Raw genomic sequence first — 12174 nt, 5'->3', positions numbered from 1 at the left:
TGACCTAGGCAAAATAACTTGCGCAGCCGCAGAAACAAGAAAATGGAAATCTTATGAAGCCGTCATCAACACGAACACAATGATTGCAGAAGCAAACTCTGTACCTACACGACCTAGACACAAGACTGATTATTTCACAGCTGCAAAGGGTAAGCTTACTCACGTCAGGTCTTCACTGACAAGCTAGGAACAGACGGAAAATTCCAAACAAAAGTAAATGACGTCAAAGTCTCTTTTGCTTTGCATGTAACTTTGTCATGACGTCTTTTTGTGACGACAGTTAACCGCGACAATTTGTTCGCTTCCGGTGTCATTTTAGACTGAAAAGCAACTCAAAAGAAGGAGCTAAGCCTGTGTCTTGAAACAGCTGAAACACTCTTTTGGATTGCCGTTTCAATGGTAACCAAAAAGTTAAAGAAAAAAACCAAGGTTCAGTTGCGAACTGACAGCGGATTGAGCATTTATTCCTGTTGATGAAGGTACGATTGAAGCTTTATTCTCTCCGTCAACCAACAAGACTAGATTTGTAGCAGACGAAAAACAAAGTGTGCGTTTTTCCTGTCTTGTGAAGGCGATTATGTCGTTATAAGTTATCTGTACGTTGTGAAGACATTTCAAAACAAAATTTAGCTTTGATGCGTCACGGGATATAAGCTTATACGTTTTCATCCATGGAATTGGTTTTTTTCGTCTCGGCAGGGTGACTGAATTCATGATGTCTTTTCCGGAACTGGACAAAACTGGCCTTGCCAAGACTGAAACAAAATATAGTTCTACAAATTCTAGGCTTGGGTTGATTGCCCTTGGTGAATTTCCAATGATTTGTTTCCACATCCCATGACAAATTCTCTTTACTTTGGTCATGCCATATATACGTTACAGCTCCGTCCATCCATGGTATCGCGTGATATTTTGTCTCGACGGGGTGAAAGAATATAATGACGTCACTCTCGGCAGAGCCTCGAGTGACGTCATCATATTCATTGACCCAGTCTCGACAAAATATCAGGCGATACCATGGATGGACGGAGCTGTAACTTATACGTACATAACACGGCAAGTGTACAGGGAATCCCCTTACTCACCGGCATAGACCAAGGCGGAGTTAACAGGGCAGCTCTTCCTCCCCCAGCGAATGAAAGAAGAGTCTGCACAACAAGTTAATAACATTAATTATGCATGATAAATTGACGACTGCTGGATGGAAGATAAACATAACCTGATTGAACAAAAAACTATAATAAGGATCCGCAAGAAAGAACAACAAGTCGCGTGAAGCGATATAGAAACATTTAGTCAAGATCAACACCACAAACCAATCATCGCCGAGACTTCATTCAGATAGTCTCGCCTTACCGTATCGAAGAACATGACGGGTCACGCTCGCCGCCGCGAAGCACGCGTCCGTAGTACTTATTGAACCTATTTTCTTTCATTCTAAGTACATTTTTAGAGTAAACATGACATATCTATATTTTTTGAATTCAGGAGAAGATGAGGAATACAGTGCAATGAATTTTACATCTGTTTTTGCGGAAAATCGATTTTAATGACAACTTTAATGAGCAAACTCATTAATTAATTTTTAAGCCTCCAAGCTGAAATGCAATATTAAAGTCCGGGCTTCGTCGAAGATTACTTGACCAAAATGTCAACCAATTTGATTGAAAAATGAGAGCGTGACAGTGCTGCCTCAACTTTCACAAAAAAGCCGGATATGACGTCATCAAAGACATTTATCCAAAAAATGAAAAAAACGTCTGGGGATATTATACTGAGGCACTCTCATGTAAGTTTTATGAAGATCGGTCCTGTAGTTTTCTCGGAATCACTTTATACACACACACACACACACACACACACACACACACACACACACACACACCACGACCCTCGTCTCGATTCCCCGTCTCTATATTAAAACATTTAGTCATAGCGACAAATCGTGTTTACACATGAATTCATCTTATTTTTGCAACCACTTAATGAAAGCAACGAATAAAGGGCTCGGTAACTATGGAATACGCTTCGTAAACCAACTGGGTCGGGCAGGAGAAACGTCAACACAGAGAGGCTGGGAATGCCACTTGGCTACACATATAACAAAGAGGCTGGGAATGCCACTTGGCTACACATATAACAAAGAGGCTGGGAATGCCACTTGGCTACACATATAACAAAGAGGCTGGGAATGCCACTTGGCTACACATATAACAAAGAGGCTGGGAATGCCGCTTGGCTACACATATAACAAAGAGGCTGGGAATGCCACTTGGCTACACATATAACAAAGAGGCTGGGAATGCCACTTGGCTACACATATAACAAAGAGGCTGGGAATGCCACTTGGCTACACATATAACAAAGAGGCTGGGAATGCCACTTGGCTACACGTATATCAAAGAGGCTGGGAATGCCACTTGGCTACACATATAACAAAGAGGTTGGGAATCCCACTTGGCTACACATATAACAAAGAGGCTGGGAATGCCACTTGGCTACACATATAACAAAGAGGCTGGGAATGCCACTTGGCTACACATATAACAAAGAGGCTGGGAATGCCACTTGGCTACACATATAACAAAGAGGCTGGGAATGCCACTTGGCTACACATATAACAAAGAGGCTGGGAATGCCACTTGGCTACACATATAGCAAAGAGGCTGGGAATGCCACTTGGCTACACATATAACAAAGAGGCTGGAAATGCCACTTGGCTACACATATAACAAAGAGGCTGGGAATGCCACTTGGCTACACATATAACAATGCCACTTGGCTACACATATAACAATGCCACTTGGCTACACATATAACAATGCCACTTGGCTACACATATAACAATGCCACTTGGCTACACATATAACAATGCAACTTGGCTACACATATAACAACTAGAGGAATACCCGGCTTCGCCGGGGTGAATCGCGAGACAGAGACAGACAGCGTGGCGGTTCACCACAATCACCTTTCAAGGCGAAGTCCTCTCAAACGGGATTGAGAATTTTAGAGCTTATTTCTAAGCCCTATATTATCTGTTATGGCTTCTCAAATGCCAGAACATACAGACAGACAAAAGCCGCCAGACCCCATCACAAACAGAACTCTACAATCCACAGGTGTTGCCTCCACACACACACACACACACACACACACACACACACACACACACACACACACACACACACACACACACACACACACACACACACACACACACACACACACACACACACACACACACACACACACAGAAGCCGTATATATCTATCTATATATATATAAATATATGGAGATAGATGACAGTGGATTTTTCGATAAATAGATTCGACCTTTGCACTTTTACAGTGAGGACAACTTACGGGTACATGCAAGGAAAGCCCACAACTTCTAAGGCGAACAACTATATATGTATATCTATATCTATAAATATACGAAAATGATTCAGTGGCCTGAACATTTCATGTCGAGTCCCATCGCTGTCGACGACGCCAAATGTAATCGAGTGCCGAAACACCACAATCACCTTTGAAGGCGAAGTCCACTCAAACGGGATTGAGAATAACTGTTATGGCTTCTCGAAGGAAGGCCTGAACATACAGACACACCAAAGCCGCCAGACCACATCACAAACAGAACTCTACATTCCACAGGTGTTGCCCACACACACACACAAACACACACACACACACACACACACACACACACACACAGAGAATCAATCAATCAATCAATCAATCAATGAGTCTTATATCGCGCATATTCCGTGGGTACAGTTCTAGGCGCTCTGCAGTGATGCCGTGTGAGATGAAATTTTATACGGCCAGTATCTATATATATATACGACTAGTGTCTGTGTGTCTGTGTGTCTGTGTGTCTGTGTGTCTGTGCGCGATGCGCGGCCAAGGTTCTCGATGGATCTGTTTCAAATTTGGTGATCATATTCAGGTACACCCTGGACACAACCTGGTCGATGAGATATTTCAACACGTGCTCTCAGCGCGCAGCGCGGAACCGATTTTGGTTCCACCTCAGCTATTTTGGTTCCACCTCAGCTTACCCGGGCCCCCATACCGACACACCATAGCCGCTACACCACATCACAACGCCAAAGTTCTCGGTGGTTCTTTTTCAAATTTGGACACCGTATTCAGCTACACCCCGGACACAATATCATCGATGAGATATTTCAACACGTGCTCTCAGCGCGCAGCGCTAAACTCATGTTCGTTTTTGTGTTCATTTCACCATTATAAGTAACTCTTCCTTATCTTCTCCAGTGTTTGGCGTTTATCTCCCTTCCTTCGTGTGGCTTTCCCGTTCAGTTGTAAGTTACTATTTATTTTTAGAATGTCACTGCGCTGTCCAGAACGCTTCCCTTGCACCCGTAAGTTGTTCTTACTGTCAAAGTGAAAAGGTCGAATCAATTTATAGCCACGCGAAAAATACACTCTCACCTATCTCTATATATTTATAGATACAGATATGCATATATATATACGGCTTCTCTGTGTGTGTGTGTGTTTGTGTGTGTGTGTAGGCAAAAACCTATGTATTATAGAGTTCTGTTTGTGATGGGGTCTAGCGGCTTTTGTCTGTCTGTATGTTCTGGCATGTGAGAAGCCACAGCAGATAATATAGGGCTAAGAAATAAGCTCTAAAATTCTCAATCCCGTTTGACAGGACTTCGCCTGCAGAGGTGATTGTGATGAACCGCCACGCTGTCTGTCTCTGTCTCGCGATTCACCCCGGCGAAGCCGGGTATTCCTCTAGTTGTATATATATATCTATAAATATATAGAGATAGGTGACAGTGTATTTTTCATTGACTTTCGGGTAGCGCGACTCTGTTGTTTCTAGCTTTTCACTCGAAGGAAGCGACCCAAATTTTCGCAGCGATGGGACAATAAAGAAAAGGAAGAAAAATCATGGAGAAAGAAAACAAAATCAACGGAGTCGCGCTACCCCAAAAGTCAAGGGATTTTGTTTTTGTGTCTTGACTTTTGGGATGACAAGAAGATATCGGGAACATTAACGTGATTTGTAAAAAAAATGATTACAAATCACGGGGCGCGCAGACCCTTGGTTTTAACTCCCAGGCTCAAAACTGTAAGGTTCAGCAGCTAAAGTTGCTTTTATGAATACGGCTTCTGACGTCATCGAAAATTTTACCCAGAATTCACCACTTCCGTACTCTCGCGGACGTTCGAGATACAATGACCGCCAGATCGGAACGCGAAAACGCTTCGCTTCAGCCACGAAATTGGTCGGATTATGGCCTAAACGATTCCGAAATAAACTAAACCCTGTGAGGGAAGGTGAGAAAACAATTTCCTACGGCATGCATATGTCTTGTTAACCTAAGTCACGCCAAAACGCAAATAAACGCGTTTTTGACACCAAAAATAGCCTGTTGCGGTCCTTTAAAAGGGATTATATCTAACAAGAAAACTGTCTCAAATCGCTCCAAGAGCTATATGTACAGTGAAGGTTGGGTGTTGTAATTATTTCCACATGAACACCTTGAAATAAACGTTTGAGCACTGAGTTACTCAAATTGAAAACGGCTGTGTAATAAGTAGGAATCCCAGACTGTAATTCTCATTGCGACTCCTTCTGGCGCCAGTCTTACTTGTTGTCCCACCTTTCGACCCTGATTATTTCTTAGAGATACCGATTTGAAATTGAGCCGAGAGCTACTGAAATCGTTTTGGGAGCTGACACGATGACAGCACACAAGAGGAAGGTCTTAGAATGAGTGTTTGAGCATTCTCTTGCTGAATTTGAGCAAATCTGAATGCTGTGTCTGGTACTAGTCAATGCAGACCGTGATATTCTCCAACTGACATTCCCGGTGTTTCTGTTATGCGAAGCGTTTTGGCGCAGGGTGGCATGTGTCAGCAAGACTGTAGGTTTGAGTTCCTGCTTTGATGAATGGGTATATGAAAACTAAATAAATGAAGATGGCGACCGGAAGTCCTGACTCCTGACAGGGAAGCTGGGCGAAGCAAACCGCTCACTGATTAAAATTCATTTCAAAATTCATGTAATCATTTCGCATAGTTGCGGAACACTTCATGTTAAGCAAATCAGTTCAGGCGTTTCTTAATTACATTACAGCGAATGTCCGTTGAACTTAATAAGGTTCAAATCTTCAGAATACTTTCCAAAATGGCGCCTTCGGTATACTGTCTTCAATTTTCAACAAGTAAAGACTTCTGTAGAAACAAAATGTATGATGTATTCAAAGAGTACAGAAAATTATCTGTATCTAACTAAAACCAATGACAGAATGTATTTGCCGGAAAGTATCGGGTAATGAATTCCATAGCATGCTTGCAGAAAAAGCTAAACTTGAGACCAATGCGAGGAAGGGGAATACGTATCTTCAGGGGTCTATTTGATTATTTGAGAACATTGTAGAACAAACTATGGGTTGTGCGTTTTCTGAAATAATATTTTGCATCATGACGTGTATCTATTGAATGTGAATTTTGATTTGAGTGAAAGAATGTTTAATGTTGTATATTCCTTCCTGTTTTTCCTTCCTCATTGCATAGTGTGGCACTACTAAACAAACACCAAGAAAACGAGTGGATTAAAGTCTACCAACAGGGGCCAGTGTTTTGTTGGAATGAAAGAAGATGTGATGTGCGGGCAACTGTTGTAGTGGGGTTACGTGTACGGCACAGTATGTAAGGTGGGGTTAGTTAGTTGTTGTTGCTTTTTGGGTCCAGCGGACCATATAGGCCAAATCAGGACCCCACAAGTTAAACATTACACATTTAAATTAAACCAATTTTACTGAACAAAATTCCATCAACATCGAACGCAGAAGAAGAAGAACTGAACAAAATTAGGAACGTCACCCAAAGGACACATAAAAGCTAAATCGAAACCCAACGTGTCAAGGATATAAAATTCAAATCTTAAAATAAAGGCCAGACTCCTTTAAAAATCCAAAGAGAGCTGTGGAGTTGACCTCTGTAAAAATACGTTTCAAGCTAGAAGTGTCAAAATACTTCACTCGTAGATCATACAGATCATGTAAGGTGGGGGAACTAACTTGTGTAGTGGGGTTACGTGTACCGCACAGTATGTAAGGTGGGGGAACTAACTTGTGTAGTGGGGTTACGTGTACCGCACAGTATGTAAGGTGGGGGAACTAACTTGTGTAGTGGGGTTACGTGTACCGCACAGTATGTAAGGTGGGGGAACTAACTTGTGTAGTGGGGTTACGTGTACCGCACAGTATGTAAGGTGGGGGAACTATCTTGTGTAGTGGGGTTACGTGTACCGCACAGTATGTAAGGTGGGGGAACTAACTTGTGTAGTGGGGTTACGTGTACCGCACAGTATGTAAGGTGGGGGAACTATCTTGTGTAGTGGGGTTACGTGTACCGCACAGTATGTAAGGTGGGGGAACTAACTTGTGTAGTGGGGTTACGTGTACCGCACAGTATGTAAGGTGGGAGAACTAACTTGTGTAGTGGGGTTACGTGTACCGCACAGTATGTAAGGTGGGGGAACTAACTTGTGCAAAATGATTATTGCTCCCAAAGTTGTACCCCATGTGAAGCATTTGTCCCATGTCAGTTCCTACACACGTGTTATGCCATTACAAACCCTCCACTTTGCTATATAGCAAATGGTTTGTATCAAAGAGTTATTTTACATTGGTCACGTGACCCCCGCCAAAATTAAGGGTACCCCAAGAATCGACCCGACTAAAACGTAAGATGCAAATTAAAAGTCGAGGAAAAATCAGAATGGGCATAACTTGGCAACCTTTACACACGAGGAGAAAGCCAAATCAGTTATCTTTGCAGGCAGGTTTGTCTGTGTTGTTATCTTGCGTATTTCATGCGTTCTGTCAATTCTACGGCTGCACGTGTCGATCGCACGAGAGTTCAAAGGGGAAAGGGGAAGTTTATACAGTTGTGGCAGGCTGGGAACTTTGAGTATTTCTCCTTAACTACACACAAGTATATTTGGGGTGTATCGTTTTCACTTTGTCTGTTTTGTTTTGTGTGCATGTTTGTCTGTCTGTTTTTTTGCACTTATACTCACGTATATCTCTAGTGCGATCCAGCGTTTCAAATGTGTTGAGTTGCCTGGAAGTATTGTACACACGGTCGTCGGACAAAATCAGATTACTCCCTGGAACCAAAGAGGAGATCAAACATTTCAGCTGTTTACAAGACGTTTGCAATTGAGTTTTAGGCATACCTCTTGGCTTCACAGTCTTACGTCACAGTTTGCTCGAGGTCAATGGGTCACCTTTCTCACTCACGCATGGCGGTAGCTTTATTGAAGACGGCCTTTTCCATCGGGATTAATTATGATCTTTGACACGACGATGTGGCAGTAGTGAAATTAAAACACAATACAGGGATTGACCCCGAAAATCGACTTCGCCAATATTGTGCTGTGATAATGTCGGATTGTGTTTAAACCGGTGTGAACAAATGAGAGAAATCAATCGAAACAAATCAAGACGTTATGATACAGAATATTGAATATGATGGCATACCAAGTTTTATATTTTAACTAGGGTTAGTTAATCGAATGTGGTATCAGACCGTCAACGACAATCTCATGACCTATTTTGGAAGTGGTATTAATACATGGTTTACGTTTGTTATAAAGATGTGTCACTATTCACAACATTGTTAGACGTCTTTCCGATATGGCTAAAAATAGCGTATTTACAAGAAAGTTTTCGTAGGCTAAAATTAGATCAGTTTCTCCATTCGCACCAACACACCTGGAGCATCGGAGCGATTTTAACCAAAAATCAAATTGCGTAAAGCGACATTTATACATTAAGTCAATCTTTCAAACGCATAGGGCATAGGCAGACAAACTTCCTCTTCCACCCTCGTTTACACATCCAGTCTAATATTGAATGAGTGGAATAACTGGTACTGTTCCAATAGATAAGATAAGTTATGACTATGTTAATGTCCATATTCATTGTACAAAAATAAGGACATTTGCTTGTTGGCACCACATCGCATTACGCATAACACACGGACAACACTCAATTGCGTAATCGTATAATCACAAATTTCCCTGTTGCTTTGGAAATGGCGAGACAGAAAGACAGAGCGAAGCAAGTATGGCTAATTTACCTTACCTGCGATAAAAATCAGGAGAAGAATGGGAAACAGACAGCGTGCATACATCATCCCACTTGAACGTTTTGTCTCGGGTTTAAACCTGCAGAACAATAGCAAAAGGAACTCACGTAAATCTATGTCAAAACACTTAGTTCATGTGGCAGTAACTATATCAACACTGTATGCTGTTTGAATGCATACATCATTCCACTTCAACTTAAAAGCTGGTAAACAATCAGGCCCGGCAAAGCAATGTTCACTTCAAAGAACACCCAGGGTTACATTGATTTGAGAACAACAAAAGTTTAAACAAATCAACGAAAGAGAAATGTAATTGTGAGACACAACACTTCGTAAAAAAATAACCAGAAATATGACTGTCAAACTGAATTAATAACTAATCAATCATAATCACAAATGTATTAACAGGTCTCATTTTGTTGTGCTTTTTACAGTTAGTCAAGTTTTGACTAAATGTTTTAACATAGAGGGGGAATCGAGACGAGGGTCGTGGTGTATGTGTGTGTGTGTGTGTGTGTGTCTGTCTGTCTGTGCGTGTGTGTGTGTGTAGAGCAATTCTGAATAAACTACTGGACCGATCTTTATGAAATTTTACATGAGGGTTCCTGGGTATGATATCCCCAGATGTTTTTTTCATTTTTTCGATAAATGTCTTTGATGACGTCATATCCGGCTTTTTGTAAAAGTTGAGGCGGCACTGTCACACCCTCATTTTCAATAAAATTGATTGAAAGTTTGGCCAAGCAATCTTCGACGAAGGCCGGACTTTGGTATTGCTTTTCAGCTTGGAGGCTTAAAAATTAATTAATGACTTTGGTCATTACAAATCTGAAAATTGTAATCAAAATAAAAATTTTTGTAAATAATCCAAAATTACGTTCATCTTATTCTTCATCATTTTTTTTTAATTTCAAAAACATATAAATATGTTATATTCGGATTAAAAACAAGCTCTGAAAATTAAAAATATAAAAATTATGATTAAAATAAAATTTCCAAAATCGATTTTAAAACAATTTAAACTTTTTTTGTGTCGGTTCGAAAGTTAAAACGAAGAGAGGTAAAGAAAAGCATGCTATGCAGCGAAACCACTACCGCGCTAAACAAGCTCGTTAATTTCACTGCCTTTTGCACGAGCGGCGGACTACGGTCACTGTGAAAACATGCAGTGCGTTCAGTTTCATTCTGTGAGTTCCACAGCTCGACTAAATGTAGTAATTTCGCCTTACGCGACTTTATTTTATTTTAATAAAAGACCTTACAAATAATCATATTTATTTCATAATAAAACTATTCCAATACATCAAGTTCAACAACAAAAATTGAATGTCCCTGCGTTTGAATTTCTCCAAAAATTGACTGGTATCACCGTTTTCCTCAAATTTTCAAAATTATTACAATGAAAATTATAATGAAATTCATTCGCGTGTTCTCCAGACTGGCATTTAATACGTATTCTTAGGTTATGTGGTATATTTAATATTCTGCCTATCTGAAATGGTAATTTATAATTTGATGTTCTCAAGCGAAACAAAGAAAGTGCTATATAGGTTATGGGGAAAAATGTTCAATTATGTTCAAATGTAAATATATCTTTAAACAATTCATATAATTCAAAAGGTTTCTTTTTTACCTTAATTCAAATATCCACGACTATATATATCAAATCTGTTAGGAATTTTAACTTTTTCAATTTAAACTATTTTAGATGAAACTGGTCAAATAAAAAACAACTAAGACCAAGAGCATTAAAGTTATTCAACCTGTTTTAAATCTTTCTTTCTTTCTTTATTTGGTGTTTAACGTCGTTTTCAACCACGAAGGTTATATCGCGACGAGCCTGTTTTAAATAGGATCCTTTATATATGTTATTTGCATAAAGGCAATACCAAAAACGGTTAAAAAAACCATTTGCAAACATATATTACTATTTTAACAATCCACCAACTTGAATCAAAAACTTAATATTCTATCTTTAACTTGGATAATTAATAGAAATGTGCCTAATTCGCCCAAAACCATACACGTGGGGTTGATTTTCTCAATTTCAAAATAATCTTATATAAACCAAGGTGCAGCTTTGCTGCTAAATTAACCAAATGTGGGCCTCTATATAATTCTCAACCATATAACAAAATTGGTGCAACAATTCTATCAAACAATTCAACTTGAATATCTATGGACAAATCTTTAAGACTTAAACATTGCTCCAGAGGTCGTATCATATAACAACTTATGTGCGTTATCAAACTTATCATTATAAATAAAAAATAAACCTCAATATTGAAAACCAAACACGACCCCAATATAGTTTAACCGTTGTATTTAAATAATGACAATTTTCGTATCTTACCTATTCAACAAACAACCTACTTGTTTGTTGTCCGGCGTTTACACTGAACACGATATTTGGACAACACATTAAGCGAGTGTTGTAGTGTTTTCCGGGATTTTGCTAAAATGTTTGTATCATCTGCATATAACAAAATAAACATGTTTTAAACATCAACTATGTATCATATAGTTGTACATCCAACATAACAACTTCTTGCTAATTAGTAGTTAGGTGTTCAGTTTTATCCAACAAATAAAACAAAGAAATCTATGTAATACCATCAAACTCATGTGACAGTAAATATATTGGAATTGCATTTTGTTTCAATGCACACATCATCCCACTTCAACTTTTTGTCTCAAATTAAAAACTGAAAACCAATAGAAATAAGAACTCACGTTAATCTATGTAAAAACATTTCGTTCATGTGATTTAGATGACCAGAAAATGACAAGTCCTACAATTGTAATACCTACCACACAGTAAGAAAACCTTTTTCGTGGGCTGCAGCGGTTAACTTCTGCTTGGCTGTAGTGGTTGACTTCTGGTTGGCGGTAGCGGTTCACTTCTGGTTGGGGGTGGCGGTTGACTTCTCGTTGGTGGTAGCGGTTGACTTCTGGCTGGCTGTAGTGGTTGACTTCTCGTTGGCTGTAGCGGTTGACTTCTTTTCTGAAGATGTGACTGAGGGAGCTT

The 12174-nt window shown here is 39.9% G+C and overlaps 1 long non-coding RNA gene across 1 annotated transcript; it reads right to left on the bottom strand.

Moving 5' to 3' along the window:
* Nucleotides 1-1080: 1080 nt before the first annotated feature.
* LOC138950082 (uncharacterized) lies at nt 1081-12174 on the bottom strand. Its single transcript, XR_011450481.1, has 4 exons — nt 11958-12174; nt 9143-9225; nt 8074-8163; nt 1081-1148 (listed from the first exon to the last, which is right to left on the bottom strand). It is a non-coding gene; the product is annotated as an uncharacterized lncRNA (long non-coding RNA).

Source organism: Littorina saxatilis, linkage group LG16 (genome assembly GCF_037325665.1).
Source record: "Littorina saxatilis isolate snail1 linkage group LG16, US_GU_Lsax_2.0, whole genome shotgun sequence".
Taxonomy (NCBI): Eukaryota; Metazoa; Mollusca; class Gastropoda; order Littorinimorpha; family Littorinidae; genus Littorina; species Littorina saxatilis.
Note: the sequence above shows the minus strand (reverse complement) of the source record. Positions and strands in the feature narration are given on the sequence as shown.